The sequence below is a fragment of the Panthera pardus genome, unplaced genomic scaffold, assembly GCF_024362965.1.
Source record: "Panthera pardus isolate Hobbes unplaced genomic scaffold, ASM2436296v1 HiC_scaffold_25, whole genome shotgun sequence".
Taxonomy (NCBI): domain Eukaryota; kingdom Metazoa; phylum Chordata; class Mammalia; order Carnivora; family Felidae; genus Panthera; species Panthera pardus.
The window spans coordinates 54,798,246-54,816,577 of record NW_026526821.1 but is presented as its reverse complement, the minus strand read 5'-3'; the positions used below and the strand labels follow the sequence as shown (position 1 = coordinate 54,816,577).

Genomic DNA, 18,332 nt, shown 5'->3' with positions numbered 1-18,332 from the left:
GAGGGGATTTGAGCGGAGGTGAGTCATGGCCCGGGTGCCTACCCACATGAAACACACACATACCCAGCGACCCCCAAAATATGGCTCCTTGACATACTGCATATTTCAAGCATAAATTAAGTTGAGAAATGACGTGTACAAGGGCTGTCTGACCTTTCCCTGAAACGGGTCATAAAACCCTCGTGTGAGAAGTGCCCTCCCTATGCTCAGAGAAAAAGAGCATCTTATCTTGGACAGCCCCAGGAATCGGAATGAACGGGCCTTGCTAAGTGTCCCCCAGTTTAGCACACTTGGCTCATACCCTTCATCCGATCATAATTTTTTCCCCCGACCTTCCACTCTTCATCAAACCCAGCATAAAAACACTCAGCGTTAACCATTTCTTTGGGTCTTCTTTTCCCCGTGAAAGCTCCGTGTCATGTAAAACTTAGGTTAAATAAATTTGTATGCTCGCCTCTTGTCAACCTGTCTTTCGTTTTAGGAGTCCCAGTCAAGAGCTTAGAAGGGTTGGGAAAAAAAAAATATATTTCCCACCCCTACAAGACACAGACGAAATGACTTAGAAGGGAAGCTTATTTATTTTCCACGCAGATGTGAAAGCATTAGCAGTTTAGCTCCATTGTGTTGGGACACAGGCTCCTTCTCCTTTGTTCGGTCATCTACGTGATCCACGATGGCTCACCACCAAAGTCCACCTGGCTCCAGTGAAATAGGAGACAGCATACCTCTTTCCTGAAGGCCATGACCCCAGGGTTCCCAGATCCCTTTTGCTCACATCTTTTTGGCTAGACCTGAGTCCCATGGCTGTACCTCACTGCAGGGAAAATGGGAAATGTTGTCTCGTGCCCAGCTAACACTCTGCAGACAAAAAAAATGGGGCAATGGATAGGGTGAAGGGAATCTTTGCCGTGGAGGTGTGGTTCGGTTTGAGGCATATTGAGTTTTGGGTGCCCGTGGATGAATGCCAGGGGACATACCTGCTACCCAGAAGAGAGGTTTCAGGGGAAAATGAGACTTAGGATTCGTGATTTTCATTAGGAAGCCATAGGCCCTTGAGCGAGGGAGGAACCCAACAGACCCAGCCATTTGGGAGGGCAAACATTGCATGTCATTTGCAGGATCAGTCGGAGAAAAACGAGGCCGAGAGTGGGTCGCATGGGAGCTGTTACAATGATCTAGAAGACTTTGCAAGGGGATAGTCACAGAACTCAGAAAGTGATTACACGGGATGGAGGAGGCAGGGAGAGAGCCAAAGATGAATCAAGGTGACAAGTCGAAGTGGCGGAGAGAGTAAAGATGCCATTGTACAGAGAAGACAGAAAGAGGGACAGATCTCTGATAGGGTGAGTGGATGAGAGGAGAAAGAAGAGCTTGCTTTTAGGCATTTTAATATTTTAATATGAGATGCCCAGGGCCATCCAGGTGGCCATGGAATGGAGGGTAGTCCAGGGCCCAGACTTGGTATCAGAGCTCAGAGTTCAAATTTGGATTCTGCTACTCCTAAGTCTTGTGACAAAGATCAAGTAGTGTAAAAACTTGCACTTTAGTGTCCTCAAAAATGGGGCGCCTGGGTGGCTCAGTCGGTTGAGTGTCCGACTTCGGCTCAGGTCATGATCTCACAGTTCGTGAGTTCGAGCCCCACATCAGGCTCTGTGCTGACAGCTCAGAGCCTGGAGCCTGCTTCGGATTCTGGGTCTCCCTGTCTCTCTGCCCCTCCCCCGCTCATGCTCTGTCTCTGTCTCTCTCAAAAATAAACATTCAAAAAAAATTTTTAAAATAAAATAAGTAAAACGAACAAGAGGACTTATAAGAATTGCATAAATATATGTAAAACATGCACATAGGAAATGCTTGATATCTGTTTGATTTTATTATTACAAGGGATTGGAAAATGCAAGCTGGGGGTCGCCTCGGTGGCTCAAGTCGGTTAAAGTGTCCAACTCTTGATTTCGGCTCTGGTCAGGATCTCACGGTTGGTGAGTTCGAGCTCCACATCAGGCTCTGCTTGGGATTCTGTCTCCCTCTCTCTCTGCCGCCCTCCTTGGTCTCTCTCTCTCTATCTCTTTCTAAATAAATAAATAACAAGTTACAAAAGAAAATGCAAGCCGGAAGCTCCGATAGGAGTTAGGGGTAAAGATTTGGGAATCCTTGCAACGAGGTGGGAATGTGTAAGATCCCCAGGGGAGAAGCGGGAAAGTGTAAGCACACGCTTGGAGAACATGCATGTGGGGAGAGGGAGCCCTCCCCTGACCCCACCGCACGCCCGTGCAGCTGTGGTCTCTGCACCATAGATATCACTTTCTCAGGTCTTACCATCCTTGTCACTTTTCATTAGTTAGCTGACTGTTCCATTAAAAGTCTGTTTCCCATCATCCTCTGTGAGGGTAGACCCCATGCTGCACCCTAGCACCTAATAACAGAGCCCAGCGCAAAGTAGGTGCTCAGTAATTACTTGTTGTTTAAAGGAATCGTGCGCGGGAGTAAGATCTGTTGGGGGAGGAGTCTGCAAATATTTGTGTTGCCATGGAAGAGCGCTTGATGGAGAAGAAAACGCTACAAAGGGGTTGAAGGAAGGGTCAAGTTTAACTTGGCTTCTTACGATTTACAGCAGCCATCCTCTCCCCTTAGGCTTATTAAATGGCAGACCGGTTTTAGTGAGAATGAAGCTTTAAAATGCAGTCAGCCAAGCAGATCTAATCACATAAAGCAAGTGAAAAATAAACAGCCAATGTCTGGAATGGCTAATCAGAAGCCGGAAAAAAAAAAAAATGAACGTATGCGATTTCCTCCGAGGTCTGCCAGTCACCTTCTGGGTGCATTTCCATGAAGCTTCATGGGGACATCCAACGATTCTGAGTACGTATTTATTTGTGAGGGACTGCCGACTGTTTTATGAACATAATAAATGATTCTCAGGGCAGAGAAACAATCCTATCTCTCTTCCAAGAAGGAAAAAGGCATGGCTGGGCACTTGGTGCCCTCCTCCAAATAATCCATCACTGTCATGACAAATCCAGTGTCAGACTCTACAATGTGACTGTATAAAAAGTCTTTCAGTCTATCATAGAATGGGAGCAGGAGCAGCCCTTGGAGACCATCCAGTCCAAGCTCATGACCTCATTTTAATGATGAAGAAACCAAGGCCTTGGAGGGAACCAGCACGTCAGAGAATGTTTTCACTGGGCACCTACTATGTGCTTCCCCATATGTCTTTCATTGAAGCCTCATAAATATTTTCTATAGCTTATTGGAAGCGTGATATGTACATCTTACTCAGCGAGGGCAACTAACTTGCTCAAACCCCCAGTTGGTGGTAGAGGTTTGGCCCTGAGTCCATGCCTGCTGTAGCAGTAAGGTGGGGCAAGGTTATGCTGTGGCTAACAACCCCGTAGAGCAACAAAGTGTTACTGCTGTTCATCCCCCATGTTGGCCATGGACTGGCCAGGGGTCTTCCTTTTATCACGTTCATCCAGGGATGAATGAGAGACCCAGACTGTGGGAGGCTCCACTGCCAAGGGCCAAGGGGGAAGAAGGAGTATATCAACCCACATTGCCCTTCAAATCAGCCCAGAAGGGTACAACTCACAGTCCGCTGGCCAACACAAGTTGCTTGCCATTCCCAACCTCAAGGGAGCAGAGAAGGCAGTCTTACAGTGCACTGGAGACCCACAGAAAATACCTGGTGAGCTCCACCAATAACCACCACCCATTCTCTGTCCACAAACCCTCTCTGCCCCCCAGGGAAGCACTGAAGGGTTCCCTGGATGGCAGAGCCCCTTCATGGAAGAGTCTTCCCATTCATTTCTTGCACACCTCACTTTCTGCTTCCCCAGGCTGCCTCCCTCCACCTGGCTAAGAAGGAGCAAGATGTTCATTCTTTCTTCTGTGGCGGTTTAAGTATGTTGGCAAACATTACCAGACCCCAGGGCAGGAAGATGATAGGCAAAGAGAACCAAAATTACAGACTGTAAGATGTAAGAAAACAGGGTTTCGGTTTCCTCAGATCCTAATGTTAATGTTTACTTTTCTGCATGATATGCGGCAGTGGAAGAACATTCTTTTCTAGTCTATTTCTTTTTCCTTGACTCCAAAATGCAGGTAAAACTTTTATATTACTTTAATTTGAAACTAATTTAAGGAAGCAAAGGGACTTCCCCAGTAGCATTTTATAAATCTCTGTTTGGGAGGGTGTGTGTGTGTGTGCGCACGTGTGTGTGTGTGTTATGAGGGAAACATTTTGAACATACACAAAAGTAGAGACAATAGCATTGTGGTTGTTTAAAAACAGGTCCGCAAGTCATTTGACATTCCTCTCACTATCTGTGTCCCTCTCCTGTGTACCTGGCTGGACATTTGTGATTGCCCCTACTGAAGAGTGTGATGGAAATAATGCTGTGTGACTCAAGCTAGACTAGAGAAGGCAGTACACAGTCAGCGTGGGGGTCTCTCTTGGGGCATGCACCTTGGGAGCCCTGGCTACTGTAAAAGGAATCTTAAGAGCTGTTGTAGAGGAGAGGAAAAATTAGTTTTCCCTCTACCCATCTAAGGTTCATTGGTTGGCGCCCTGTAAATTAGGCAGATTAACAAGAGCAAACAGAAGTTTATTAACATGTACAGCACACACACACATACACACACACACACGGAACAACTCTGTGATGAGTTGCTCAAAGGGTCGTTGAACTTGGACTTATATAGCATCCTAGTAAAGACCTATAATATTATAGAAAACTGACAAGACAAAGGAAAAGGATTTTGAACTTCTGAGGGCAGCAAATTGTGGAAAAGCAGATATATGAGGACACGAATGGTAAATAAGGGCTACTTTTAGCAAAGTTTATGTAGGGGCCCATGGGTGGCTCAGTTGGTTGGGCCAGTGACTTCGGCTCAGGTCATGATCTTGCAGTTTGTGAGTTCAAGCCCCGCATCGTGCTCTGTGCTGACAGCTCGGAGCCTGGAGCCTACTTCAGATTCTATGTCTCTCCCTCTCTCTACCCCTACCCTGCTCACGCTCTGTGTCTCTCTGTCTCTCAATAATAAATAAATGTTTAAAAAAAAGTTTATGTAGATTTCTCTCGTGCCATCTTTGAACCAATAAGGGTCTAGAGCTGCCTCTGGTGATTACCTTCTGTCCTTCCTGTGAGAGAGCAGAGAGGGAAACGCCGTTACAAATTTCTGTCCTGCCTTTAGGGAAATAGGAGGAGGGCAGAGAGCTTTTTTTTTTTTTTTGTATCTGCTTTTTCTTCATTGCTTTCAGCTCAAAATAAATTCTCATGCCAGAGTGGCATATTTTGGGGTGGCATAGTTTGCTATTGCTTCACTGTCATAGGAGAATCATACACACAGAGAAACAGAGAGAGAGAGAGAGAGAGAGAGACAGAAAGACAGAGTAGACAGAAGAACCCAAGGAGCTCCAGATGTTGGAGTCTTCCCAGCCCATGTACCAGGCAGGCACATTAGTGAACCTTGAGCTGTTTCCATCACGGCCGCCATCTGATAACTGTAATTGTATGAGAGACCCAAAGCAAGCCCCATCTTAGCTGAGCGCATTCAACCCTGAGCACCTTGAAAGAGAATAGTAAGTGTTGTTGTCCTAAGCCTCTAAATCTTGTGGATTTATGGATAACCACAACACGTATAACAAACCCCACGTATAACGACATCACTCACCTTCAACAATTACCAACTCCTGGCCAGGTTTGTTACAATCTAGACCCCCACCCGGTTGCCCCACTTCCAAATATTTAGAAGTAGACCCCCTGTGTCTCATCACAGTCTTTCATCTCTAAATAGTCCAGCATTTCTTGAAAAAGATAAAGACTCTACCAACAGTTGCGGGTTGAAATGTGTCCTCCAAAAATATGGGTTGAAGTCCTAACCCCAGTGCCTGTGAACATGATCTTACTTGGAAATAAGGTCTTTGCGGATATAATCAAGGTCAGATGAGGTATCTCTGGATTAGGGTGGCGTTGATCCTCTGACTGATGTCCTTATAAGCAGAGAGAAAATTTGGACACAGAGGCACACAGGCACAGAGCGAGAATGTCACATGATGGTGGAGGCAGCAATCGGAATGAGGTGTATACACGCCAAGGAACGCCGAGGATTACCAACGAGCACCAGAGGCTGGGAAAGAGGCACAGAAACAGATTTTTCCTCAGGACTCCAGAAGGCGCCAATGCTGGCGACAGCTTGATTTCAGACTTCCAGCCCCCGGAACCGTGAGAGACTACATTTCTGTTGTTTTGAGACACCCAGTTTGTGGGAACTTGTTCGGGCAGCCCTAGGAAATGAGCACCCCATCCAAGAAGCACTCTATTTTAAGATGAAAATTAGGTATTTCTTTTCCTCTCATGCATTAGCTCTCATCTTTCCAGAGCTTGTTGAAGCTTCTGGTCGTGTGTGGAGTTATGATTTTGTACCTCATAAATATAGACAGACCACCCTGGGTCTGTCATTCCAGTGTCCTTTTACCCTCAGATTACATAACCTCCTGTAAGCAGTTGTGGCCTGGACCCAGTCGTGAGAACTCAGCCGCCGTCATGTGTTCTGGAACAGGAAGTTGTACTTGTAGGGAAAGAGCCTATGAGCTTTGGCCCCAGTCAGACTGGGATTCCCTCTCGTGCTATGAGGCTTCAGCAGGTGCGTGTGGCTTCCAGAAAGTTTATTCTCATTCTGAGCCTTGTTCACCCGGTAGTAAAAAAAAATAAATTAATTAAAAAAAAATAAAAATTAACCCTTTAGATTCCAATTCCAAGCTATTACCATGCAAATAAATGGAAAGGTTGAACAAGCAAGCTGGCCCCACACCCGGCACATGGAAGTCTCGTTTCTGCTTTGAGTAACCAAAGTGGGAAGAGAGCCCAGGGTGCTGAGTCTCCTGGTTTCCTCAAAGTGTTTCAACAGCTGCCAAGTCTGTGCTCTGAAAGCACGAGATGGTTCCCGTCTTCTCCAACTTCAGGAAGAAAATGGACTGGCTTGAGAAGCTGCCCCTTGACCGGTGGTGGGCAGAATACCCGGGGCCTGATGTGGTGTGGTTTTAGGGGGATTAGGAAGGGATTCTAAACAAAGGTCCTGAAATTCCAGCGCAGGGAAGTTACTCCTTTTATTCTGAGCTGTGCACTTGAATCTTCCAAAGTGTAAGTGGTACCTCAGTAAGTCCCCACCACCCTAGAGAGAATTAATTTGCTACACCACTCTCCTCTAAGACTGGAGGGCCCTGCATGGTATAAAGGGCACCGAGGGAGCCGGAAGGAAGGGTCAGTTCAGACAGGCACATCCCCAGAGGCTTTCCTGTCCTCTGTGGTGGGCGGGGGCTTGGCTGGAGCCCAAAATGGACAGAATGGGTGGCTGGAATGGAGTTGCACAGCCTCTGCACCCCACACATGCAAAGGGTGGTTCTTCCTGCTGGCTCTTCCGTGCAAGGCACTCCATCTGCTCGACCCCGGGGTTCCTCACACGTTAACTGAGGGTGTCAGGCTAGATAAACCAGAGACCCTTCAGGCTGTGGCGTCCTTGACATCACTAACTAGAGCTCTAACCATGCTTTTTCAGCTTGGTGTTGGCCTCTCTGTTACTTGTGTGCTTGGCTTCAAGGAAGACAAAACTGAGCCAAAGGTGGTTTTAGCAATACAGACACTTGATTAATGCAGGAACAAAAGGTCCAAGGCTCGACTGGCCACTTGTTAGCAACCCCCAGAACATCACATCCCTCTTCTCCTGAGTGCTTCTCTGGTTTTCCAGTCCTGTGTAGCCACAAGAGCACAAAGTAGCTTCATTCCTGCCTTTCCTGCCCTGGATGTTGATAGGAGGGCATATATCTTTCTCCACAAGCACCCCAGCCAATTCGCCTTATATTGCATTGGCCAGGACTGGGTCATGTGTCCCCCAGACCAGGGTCCAGCTCACTTCCCAGATGCCCAGGTATGTCTGGACCAAACCTGAGCTCCGCCAGCAGAAGAACAGACACCTGGTGAGGACACTCCAGCTCAACTGGGTCGTATCCATGGCTTCTCTGAGACAGAATCACGGCCTGAACAAGAGCATCATTCTTGTGGAAAAGAAAATTCACTTTAGGATAACCTCCTTTTACAAAACCACTCTGGGGAATTTCACTGGCAAATGTGGGGCTTGCCTCCGTTTTACTCCCTCTTCAAACAAGGGCCACTTCATCGGGGGACCTGTTCCGATAGAGCCGTGGGTTCGCTCAGGACAGTGGTCTTCACCGGACCTCGAAGGTGGATCTGGTGAGAGCCACTGCCCGGAGCTTTGCTGCAGGTGAGCGAGACAGAGAAAGCAGCAGACGTGTCTCCATAGAAACTTCCAGAGACTCAGCACACCAGCTGCCCTGAAAAAAAAAAAAAAAAAAGGATCTGCTGTGGCCCCTCCAACCCCCGGGCTGCTGACAGAAAGCTTCTTCCTGTTTCCGCCATATTCTCTCAGAGGCCTCAGCTGCTCTTTTTGATTTTTCCCGAACAAAATAATTTCCCCATCACTAGCCTAGCGTTGACTCTAGAACCCAGGCAAAAGACGTGAGAAAGAGGAAGTGAAGGGGATGTGTTTCATGACATCCTAGTAGACAGAAGAGACATGGATGGATAACAGAAGTTGGGGGATGACAATAATCTGTTAAAAAATTGTAGAGTGACAGCAAAGGGATCTGCCCAAGGCAGCCTGCTGTGTGGCCCAACCCTGGAGGAGGTCGCCAATAACGCTGGCTCTGGCATTTATTGCTTGTGTGAATTGGGCAACTTAGCCTAATTTCTCTGAGCCTCAGTTTGCTCATCTGTAAAATGGAGCTAACAGCACTTTTTATGTAGGGCTGTTATGAAGATTACAGATAATGCAAAAGCCTTGGGCATGTGCTATACCAAAATAAAGGACACATTTCCATCTTGAGAGTCGGTATACTGGACCAGAAAGAGCGCAGCTTTAGGGGAAGAGAGACCCCTACGTTACATCCTGTTCTGCTGCTTCCCTTGTGGTCACTCAACAAATGTCTCTGAGAATCTTGGAATGCTGTCTCCCTTGAGAGGATTAGGGAGAATGGTATTAAAGTATTCAGAGTGGGCCAGGCAGATAATTCGTTCTTTGTAAGTGGTGCTTGCGGTCGGTTGCTTTTTAAAATTATTATTATTGCCGAATTTTGCGTTAAAATGTGCTCAATTCTTGGAGCACATGGGTGGCTCAGTCGGTTAAGCGTCCGACTTCGGCTCAGGTCATGATCTCGCGGTTTGTGAATTCAAGCCCCGCGTCGGGCTCTGTGCTGGCAGCTCAGAGCCTGGAGCTTGCTTCAGATTCTGTGTCTCCCTCTCTCTGTGCCCCTCCCCACTCACACTCTGTGTGTGTGTGTGTGTCTCTCTCTCTCAATAATAAATAAGCATTAAAAAAATAACATAAAATAAAATCTTTAAAAATTTGTTTAAAAAAATAAAAATAAAATAAAATAAAATAAAATAACATAAAAGGCAGTCAAGTCCTTAACCTGATCTTTGGTATCACGTTCACCACTGTGCATAAAAAACCTCCTGGTATATAATCAATGCTCCCAAAGTATTTCTAAATGAATGAATGAATGAATGAACAATCGCTGAGATGAAATGTACAAAGCCCCCCCCTTGCCAAGGGCCCGGAAGCAGCGGGCTCTCAATCAATGGCCACTCCCTTCCCCTGGGTGAGGCCACAAAATTTAAGGTGGCCAAAACAAAAACCATGCAAAATGTTTTGGGGAATCCAAATGTAAAAAGTCAGCAATGAGCAAAATATCAAAATGTTTAAATAAAGACAGGATCCTTGACAGTGTTGAGTCATATTGGAGCCTGAGGCAAAAGGACGAATCAGTCATTCTGATCCCGACTTTAGACATGAAGGCCTCAATCTCTTCCCCACAGTCCCCCCCTCCCCCTCCTTCCCAGGTCTTCTGGGGTTCTGGTGGGTCCCTCCCCCACATTGGAAACAATTGTTGCTCTTTTTAAAAAAGACAATGCCCTGACTTACTCCTGGGGAGCAAACAGCGTGTCGGGGGCGGGGCCTGAGTATCTGTATTTTTTTAATTCCTCAGATGGTTCTATTGTGCAGCCTGTGCTGGTAATCACTGTTACCACCAGAGCCTGGGGGGTTCCCTGGAAAGCCAGTCATCCCTCCTCTGGGGGCTCTCCTAGCAGAGAGAGGAGGAAGCAAGTAATTATAGTCTTATTTTTTCTGTGCAGACGTTGGAGAAAAGCCAAAATGCTAGGCGTCTTTCTGCCAATCCGAGATTCACTGGTTCCTGGAGAGCCTCGTTGCCGAAGCAGGCTGCCTGCCGGCTCATCCCCGGCTCCCTCTGCTGCCCACCTGGACAGTCCAGAGTCTCGCTTCTCAAATAGCAGGTCATTAAGATCGCTGGGTTTCAGTGGCCCCTTCTCTCCCAGAGACAGCATACCTCCCTAGTAAGGTGTTTGGGAGAAACAAATTCCCTGCTAACAGCATTCCTAGTGCCCGGTACCTGCTAAGTCCTCCACAGTTGGGGCTGTCATTCAATGCTAATTTTTATCAGAGTGATGGTGTAGATGAAGGAATATGTGCATTCCTTTAGATAAGTCAACAAATTCTGCAGAAGCATTTGTTATATGCTTGTGGATAGATTGACTGTGTTGTCCTCTGGGAAGCTGTGTTTATCTGGCCAGTCAATAAATACTTATTATTCCCACACTTCCAGCCAGACACTATTTTAGGCATGAGGGAAAATGGTGGGCAGTAAAAGATGAAGCCCCATCCCTTTCAGTGCCTGTGGAGAGACAGAGAATAAGTCAAAGAACAAACAAATGTATGATGTAGGGTTAAGTAGAGGTGTGTGCTTTAAGGAAAAAGGCAGCAGAGTAGAAGGAGAGAGAGTTCTTTTCACCAGGGTGTGAGGGATGTGACATTTGAGCCGAGCTGTGAATAAGTGAACCATGGCATCATTTGGAGAAACTTCCCGGCAGGGAATGACAATGCAAAGGCCCTGGGGTAGAAACACTCTTGGCTGTTCTAGGAACCATAGGCTCACAGGGCGGCAGAGAAGTGAGGGGAAGCCGGGCTGAATATGACAGTGACGTTGGGCTCTTGATGTTTATTCTAAGCATGGTTGGAAGCCTTGGAAGATTTTGAAGGAGGTCGAGGTAGCACAAAATGTTCTAGAGATAAAAAGGCCTAATAAAGCCTTGTGAACTGAGTTTGTGTCTGTGCATGTGAGGGGAGGATTCTGTAGAGGTCCCTGCAGAAGGTCACAGGGGTCTGCCTAAGCCACAGAAAGCTTCTGTGGGTCCCATTTGCATCCTCCAGTTCCAGAAGGCAAACAGCTTCCTAGAACACTTTCCTGAACTCTGTAGGATCCGTGAGAGCACGGCTCACTGCTGTTAAGAACCGGGTTCGGGAGCAGCTCTCGGTGCCCTGAGGCAGGCCACCAACCAACGAGAGGCATCCCATGGGCCTCTTGGGGCCTTGAGCAAGCTGTAGCCAACACTTGCCTTTCCCCCAGCGATTCTTTTCACAGCAACCAGGTGAATGGCTGGGAATTCAGCTTTTCCGTTTTCTCTGTTACAAGAAAGACAAGAAGGCCAGAGGAGTTAGAGACAGAATTTCTAAACCAATGGATTATTGAAATGACCTCAGTGTTCAAGGTATTCCCTTCTTCAAGGTTGCCTAAGCTTCAGGTCAGGGATGTCCCTCTCTTCTCTCAGTGGTGGACAGCGACTGAATACCTACCCCCTGTGGCTGGGGGGGCCTCCAGTCCTGTGTTGATTCTGGATTTTTGTTTTTTTGCTTTTCCTGAAATAGCGGCTCACTTTTCTGATATTTGCCAGTCTGCATGCTCTGAAGGCATACATAGGCCAGGATAGCTGCAGGTGCCAGGGAAGCAGGGTGAGAGTCTCCAGAAGCTTGCCGCATGTGGGCCCAGGAAAGAGGGCTGGCATCTGGGGCAGAGGAGACACAAAATCACTTCACAGATACATCAGACTATGGTCCAAAAGTGTGTGTTCCCCCACAGCCCAAATTCATATGTTGAAATCCTAGCCCCCAATATGATGGTATCAGAAGATGGGCCCTTTAGGAGACGATTAGGTCATGAAGAATCCTCAAGAATGGGATTAGTCACTTTCAAATTTGGTTAAGTGTCCAGCTTCAGCTCAGGTCATGATCTCACAGTTCGTGAGTTTGAGCCCCGCGTCGGGCTCTGTGCTCACAGCTCAGAGCCTGAAGCCTGCTTCAGGTTTTGTGTCTCTCTCTCTCTCTGCCCCATCCCCATTCATGCTCTGTCTCTCTCTGTCTTAAAAATAAATAAAACATTAAAAAATTAAAAAAAAAGAGAGAGAGAGAACCCCCGACCGCTGTCTCCCCGTCTTTCTACTACATGAGGATTAAGGAAAAGTCTCTAATCTGGAAGGAGACTCCCAACATCCGGCCATGCTGAGACCTGATCTCAAACTTGCAGGCTCCATAACAGGGAGGAAGAAATTTCTATCGTTCGTAACCCACCCAGTTCGTGGTACTTTGTTACCGCAGCTCAGAGGGGCTGAGACACGGGTTCAGCTTCCACTCTGTGTGAGACTATCCCAGGGCCATGGAGTGTAGGGAACTAGTCTGGCAGAGGTCCCTGCCTCTGGGGTACTTCTCCGCCAGGGGGAGACTCTTCGCCAAGCCCAGCGCCCATCCCTTCCTTCCCTGAGAGAGAGAGAGAGAGAGAGAGCTCAGAGATGTTTCACCAACAGCTTTGGCTGCAGCCTCTTCCTACATCTTTACCAAGTCAGTTCCAAGGCCTCTAATGATAAAATCACCCTCCGGCATTCATTCCATACATACGCAACAGGTGTCTGCTTTATCCTGGGCACTGGCAGGGGCAGAAAGTTTATTGCTCTTTTCTTTGATTTTCTAAAATGTTAGCATTCGATCTATGTTGGATTTGTAGTTTTCTTGGGTTTTCTGGCTGTGTAAGAACCACAACACAAGTAGTTCACTCCAACATCAATATTGGTGCTCATTTAAATAAGTTCTAATTAAAGTAACTTAGGCCAAGGGGGTTCTGTACCTTCCTCTCGTCTAACGCTGTCTGAACTTGAAGAAAGGGCTTGAGGAAAACTGCAGACCGAAAGGGGACCTGGGCCAGATTTCTCACCCGGGGCACCTTTATGGCCCTTCAAGCAGACCTTGTGGTGAGACCCTATCTCAGCAAAGGCATAGACAACTTCAGTCTTGTGTGATGCACAGTATTGTGGACACCTCCATCCTTGTTTCCTTTCCTTTTCTTCCCTTCCTTTCTCTTCCCTTCCCTTCCCATCCCTCCCCTTTCCTTCCTTTCTCTTCCCTTTCCATTTCTTTCCTTTCCTTTCGCTCACTGAAGGGGCTTCCTCCAAGGGTCTTAAGTGACAAGGGCCAAGCCCCTTATAGCTCTGTCCCCAGAGCTCTTAACCTCAGGTTTTATGCACAGTTACTATTTAATGAGCACATGAAAACTGAATTTCACACACTTTTGTTTATTTGTTCTTAGCAGCCTTAAGAGAACTCAGCCTTCGGGGATGCTGCTGGAAAAGTAACCATTTGCTCTTTGAAGTGACATCATGTTTGCTTTTTTGTACCAGTAGGTGTGTTTTCCCCCGTCTCTTCCATTTTGGTCTATTTGGCCTCAAATCTTCTTATCGGGGAAATCAGTCAGAGGTTGCCTTTTCTAATCTTCCTCATTCTGGTTGATTTCGCTATTTATTGGACCATCTTTATTTCTTCCTAAAGTATTCAGATTTAATTACATGTTTTTCTGCTGCCTTTGGTTCAAGTGTGCTAATTATGCAGTATTTAGTCTGTCTCAAGTTTATTATTAGACTTTGCATTGTCCCTGCATTTGCGAAATTGCAGAGAATTTGTATTTTTAGGGCTCTTTCCATTCATGGTTGTTACTACTTGAGGAAACTAATATATACATATGAGATATATATATCAAGTATATCTCATATGTATATATAAGACCACGCTTAATATTTCCAGTTTCAAGGGTAGCATTCTACTGACTGAATCAAAGTTGGTTAATTCTGTTGGCCAGCTTATGAGCATTGCTTTAGTAAAGTCAACTCAGTGCTACGGCTTTTCCTTAGAATGAATGCTGGAAAAATCAGGGGAACTGAGATACTGAAATGTTGTTTCGTTGTTGGCTTTTGGTAACTTCCATGTGGCTCCTGCTTTAGAATTTTGCCTTGAAGATGAATGTAAAGTTATCTACGTGTATAGCTGAGGGCTTACTTCAAAATCCTACTGTGGGTTTCCGGAATAAGGAGGCAGTTGGCCATCAGGTGTGGCAGTGCCCCATCTCTTCCGCATCAAGGGAGCCCCAGCTGCCTGCCTCTCCCCTCTTTTTGGCCATTAAACACCTTATTGGCAGCTGTACCATGGAATGGTGAGAGCTATGACTACATCACTGCTGTTCCTACTTGGCTAATGCATTCAGTCATTCACACACTCAGTTGACAGATACCTGTCCTCATTAAATGCATGGTAGAGGAGCAGAAAAAGTACTCAAGATAAAAACAAATCAAAACAGGGGCACCTGGGTGGCCCAGTCGGTTGGGCGTCCAACTTCGGCTCAGGTCGTGATCTCGCGGTCCGTGGGTTCAAGCCCCGCGTCGGGCTCTGTGCTGACAGCTCAGAGCCCGGAGCCTGCTCCGGGTTCTGTGTCTCTCTCTCTCTCTGCCCCTCCCCGCCTCATGCTCTGTCTCTCTCACTCTCAAAAATGAATAAATGTTAAAAAAAATGTTTTTTAAAACAAAAAAAACAAAACAAACGAAAATACACTATGTCAAGTGGTGCACCAGATTGGCACATCATTTCGGAATTCTTCACGCCGTGCTCCTCTTAGAATTGCGCATCACACTTTGCCACTGACAGTGAAGGTTCTCTGACTGAAGGTAGATACCTTTCTCTCGATGTTGGCTTGGTCACGTGACTCACTTTGGCCGATGGGATATTTGTGGCCATGTTGTAAGCAGAGCCTGAAATCTGCCTGTGGGGTTTTGGCCTGCTTCTTCTGCTTCTGCCGTTGCCAGGAGCACATGCCCTGAAGTAGTTTCTGGACTCAGAATAATGAGACACTGCAGAGCTGGCTTGAACCCAACCCACAGCCTGGAGGCAAGCCCAGAAGACTAAAGACGAAGCAGAGGCACTCAGCTGAGCCCCGCCGAGAGCCACCAATCCAGCAGGCCTGCAGATCTGTGCGCATGAGAAGAAACGTTTGCTACAGGAAGTGACTTGAGTTTGAAGGGAGATTTGTTACAAAGCAGTATCACTGAAAGAGCTGACTGACAGAAGTGGTGGTAAAGGCTAAAAGAAAAACAGAACAGCATAAGGGACAGAAAGTACCCATGCAAGAAAAGAGGAGTAACATTTTCTTTGGGACAGCAGTGCCGACTCTCTGGATATGGTGACATTTGAGCAGGAACTTGTGGCACTCACATTTATGGAGCAGTTATGTGAGCCAGACATTGAGTTGTCTCACTTATTATTGTTCACACATCGTCTGGGGTGGGTACGGCTGAAGCTATCATTTTTTTAAGATAAGGGAACTGAGACACAGAGAGATTTTGGGACTTGCCCAAGGTCTCACACTTAGTAAGTGGGAGGTTTGAGATTCTCTTTTATGTCAACTGCATCTTGATCTATCGTAACACAATCTGGCACTAACCACCTGGAGTTAGCACAGACCCCAGAAGTTCAAGGGCACGGCCCCAACAACACTACCCTTATTTTAGATGCCAGCCACACTTTGGGTTATACAAACTGACTGGCTATACATCCAGGGGTTTTCATGACCCCCTCCAGGTTCAGTACTTTGCTAGAGTGACTCACTGAACTCAGGCAAGTGTTGCACTATGATTACAGTTTATTGTAAAGGATATAAGTGGGGCAGAGGATACAAATAAAGGGACACATACTAGGCGCGTTCTGAGGGATACAGAGCTTCTGAACTCTCTCCCTTTGGTGTCAGGACACATCATCCTACCAGCACATCAGTGTGTTCACCAATTAGGAATCCTTGATGTCCGTGCACTTTTTTCAGGGGCTCGTAGGTAGGCATAGTTGACAGAATCATTGACCATGTCATTGGAGTCAATTTGCATCGCCCCTTTCCTTCCTGAATGCCAGCTGGCTGAAAGTTCCAACCCTTTCATCACAGGTTGGTCCTTCTGGTGACCGGCGCCCATCCTGGTCTCATTAGCCTAACAAAGACGCTCCCATCAGAAATTCCAAGGGGGATTAAAGCTCTCTGCCAGGAACATGTGAATGAAAACAAGTAATAACTGAAACTCCCTGGACAGATTCAAGAGCAGAATCGACTCAGCAAAAGAAAGACTTCACGAGTTGGAGGAAAAACCTGAAGAAGTCACCAGGGAAGTACAACTGGGAGATGATGAAATGGAATATAAGATGTTAGGAGACCAGAGAATAAAGAGAACTCCCCTCAAATGTCTAACTAAGGTGGCAGAAAGGAAAAAACAGAGAATGAGAGAGAAGGAACATTCGGTGACATAAATTCTTGAGAATTTCTAGAAATGATGGGAGAACTAGCTTCCTCAGTCTCAGAAAGCCCAACTAATGTCAAGTAGGATATTTAAAATGACAACTGGGGGCACCTGGGGGGCTCCGTCAGTTAAGCAACTGACTTCAGCTCAGGTCACGATCTCATGGTTTGTGGGTTCTAGCCCCACATCAGGCTCTGTGCTGACAGCTCAGAGCCTGGAGCCTGCTTCAGATTCTGTATCTCCCTCTCTCTCTGCTTCTTCCCCTCCTCGTGCTCTGTCTCTCTCATCTCTCAAAAATAAATAAACATTTTTAAAAAATTAAAAAAAAAAAGACCACTGTATCTGGTCATAACAGAGAAATCCCAAAGATAAAAGATCTTAAAATCTTTTAAGAGCATGTGACTCTTGATCTCGGGGTTGTGAGTTCAAGGCCCATGTGGGGTGTAGAGCTTACTTAAAAGAAAAAAAAACAACTTGGCACCTACGTGGCTCAGTTGGTTAAGCATCAACCCTTGATTTCAGCTCAAGTCATGATCTCAGGGTCCTGGGATTGAGCCCCACATCAGGCTCTGCACTGACAGCTCAGAGCCTGCTTGGATTCTCTCTCTCCCCCCTCTGTCTTTCTCCTACTCACTCTCTCTCTCTCTCTCTCTCTCTCTCAAAATAAATAAATAAACTCTTAAAAAAATAATGATATCTACAATTTTCCGTAGGCTGGTATTCTGTAGTATTTTTTTTTTTTTTAAATAACGTAACACACGCCCATGGAAGAAAATGAAGAAATTACCAAAAAGCACCAAAGCAAAATTTAACCATTCATAACCAAAGGGTTAACTACCCTTCGGGATCATGACTACCTTCGTGTTGTGGTACCAGCAGAATACCCAGGCAGGCATTTAAAGTGTGGGGCGAGTGTAGATGCTGATTAATTTTTGATGGTTGACTGAGCATTTGTTTAATCTTTGGTTGAGATGTGTGCACTTCATGCCGAAGACGGAAAATGCATGAAACGATGTTCTCAGCACTTTTCCTGCATGCTATATGCCTACTGCAGTGAACCGGGGCTCACAAGGCAAATGTTAGTCATGAATGTATTAACCTCGTTTCCTTGGGAACCACTGAGCAGAGGGGAGAATGCTGGTCACATTTAGCAGCCTGCCATGTGTAAGGCAATTAGTTCCAGAATTTGTCAGATGACAGTTCTATTTTTGAGCACTTTCTTATCAATTAGGAGAAAAAATATCTGACAGGCAGGGATTTCTCAGCAGTTTGGGGGGCGAGTTAGTTTATAAGCAACAGGAAGGCGAGTTTAAACTGCATCGTACCAAGATCGTTACCGTTTGTTCCTCTCTGTGGAAAGTCTTGATGGATGGGCTCAGGCTTAAGAGACACACAAGGAGTGAGAGGCTGATGTTCTGCTTGTGCTCTTCGGAATAAGATCGTGGCAGACATCCGGCTTCGTCCTCAGAGTCGGCGCACACAGTGCCTCATCATTTCGCCCTGGAAAGCACCGGTGGTGCGGATCGTGGGACAGTTCTTTGCTGTGAATCATGTAGGTTTGGGAAAGCTTTGAGCAAGCATCATAAAAGTAACCAGATCGATGCAGCCATTTATGGAGTACTGTGAGCCAGGCTGCGCGCTAAACCATCGGCCAACACCCCAACGAGGGTCAGAAGGTGGCAGATTGACCTGTCGTATGAGCGCTGTAAAGAGAAACAACGGAAGCTATAAAGAATTCACGATCTAGGAGTTCCATTTATGTATGTATCGTATATCTCGTACTTTCTTCCTATTTATATTATGATGTTTTGT

The 18,332-nt window shown here is 46.4% G+C and overlaps 1 protein-coding gene across 2 annotated transcripts in view; it reads left to right on the top strand.

Moving 5' to 3' along the window:
• Positions 1–18,332, top strand: part of GPR45 (G protein-coupled receptor 45) — a 110,682-nt gene that overhangs the window by 25,713 nt on the left and 66,637 nt on the right. The window lies entirely within an intron of this gene.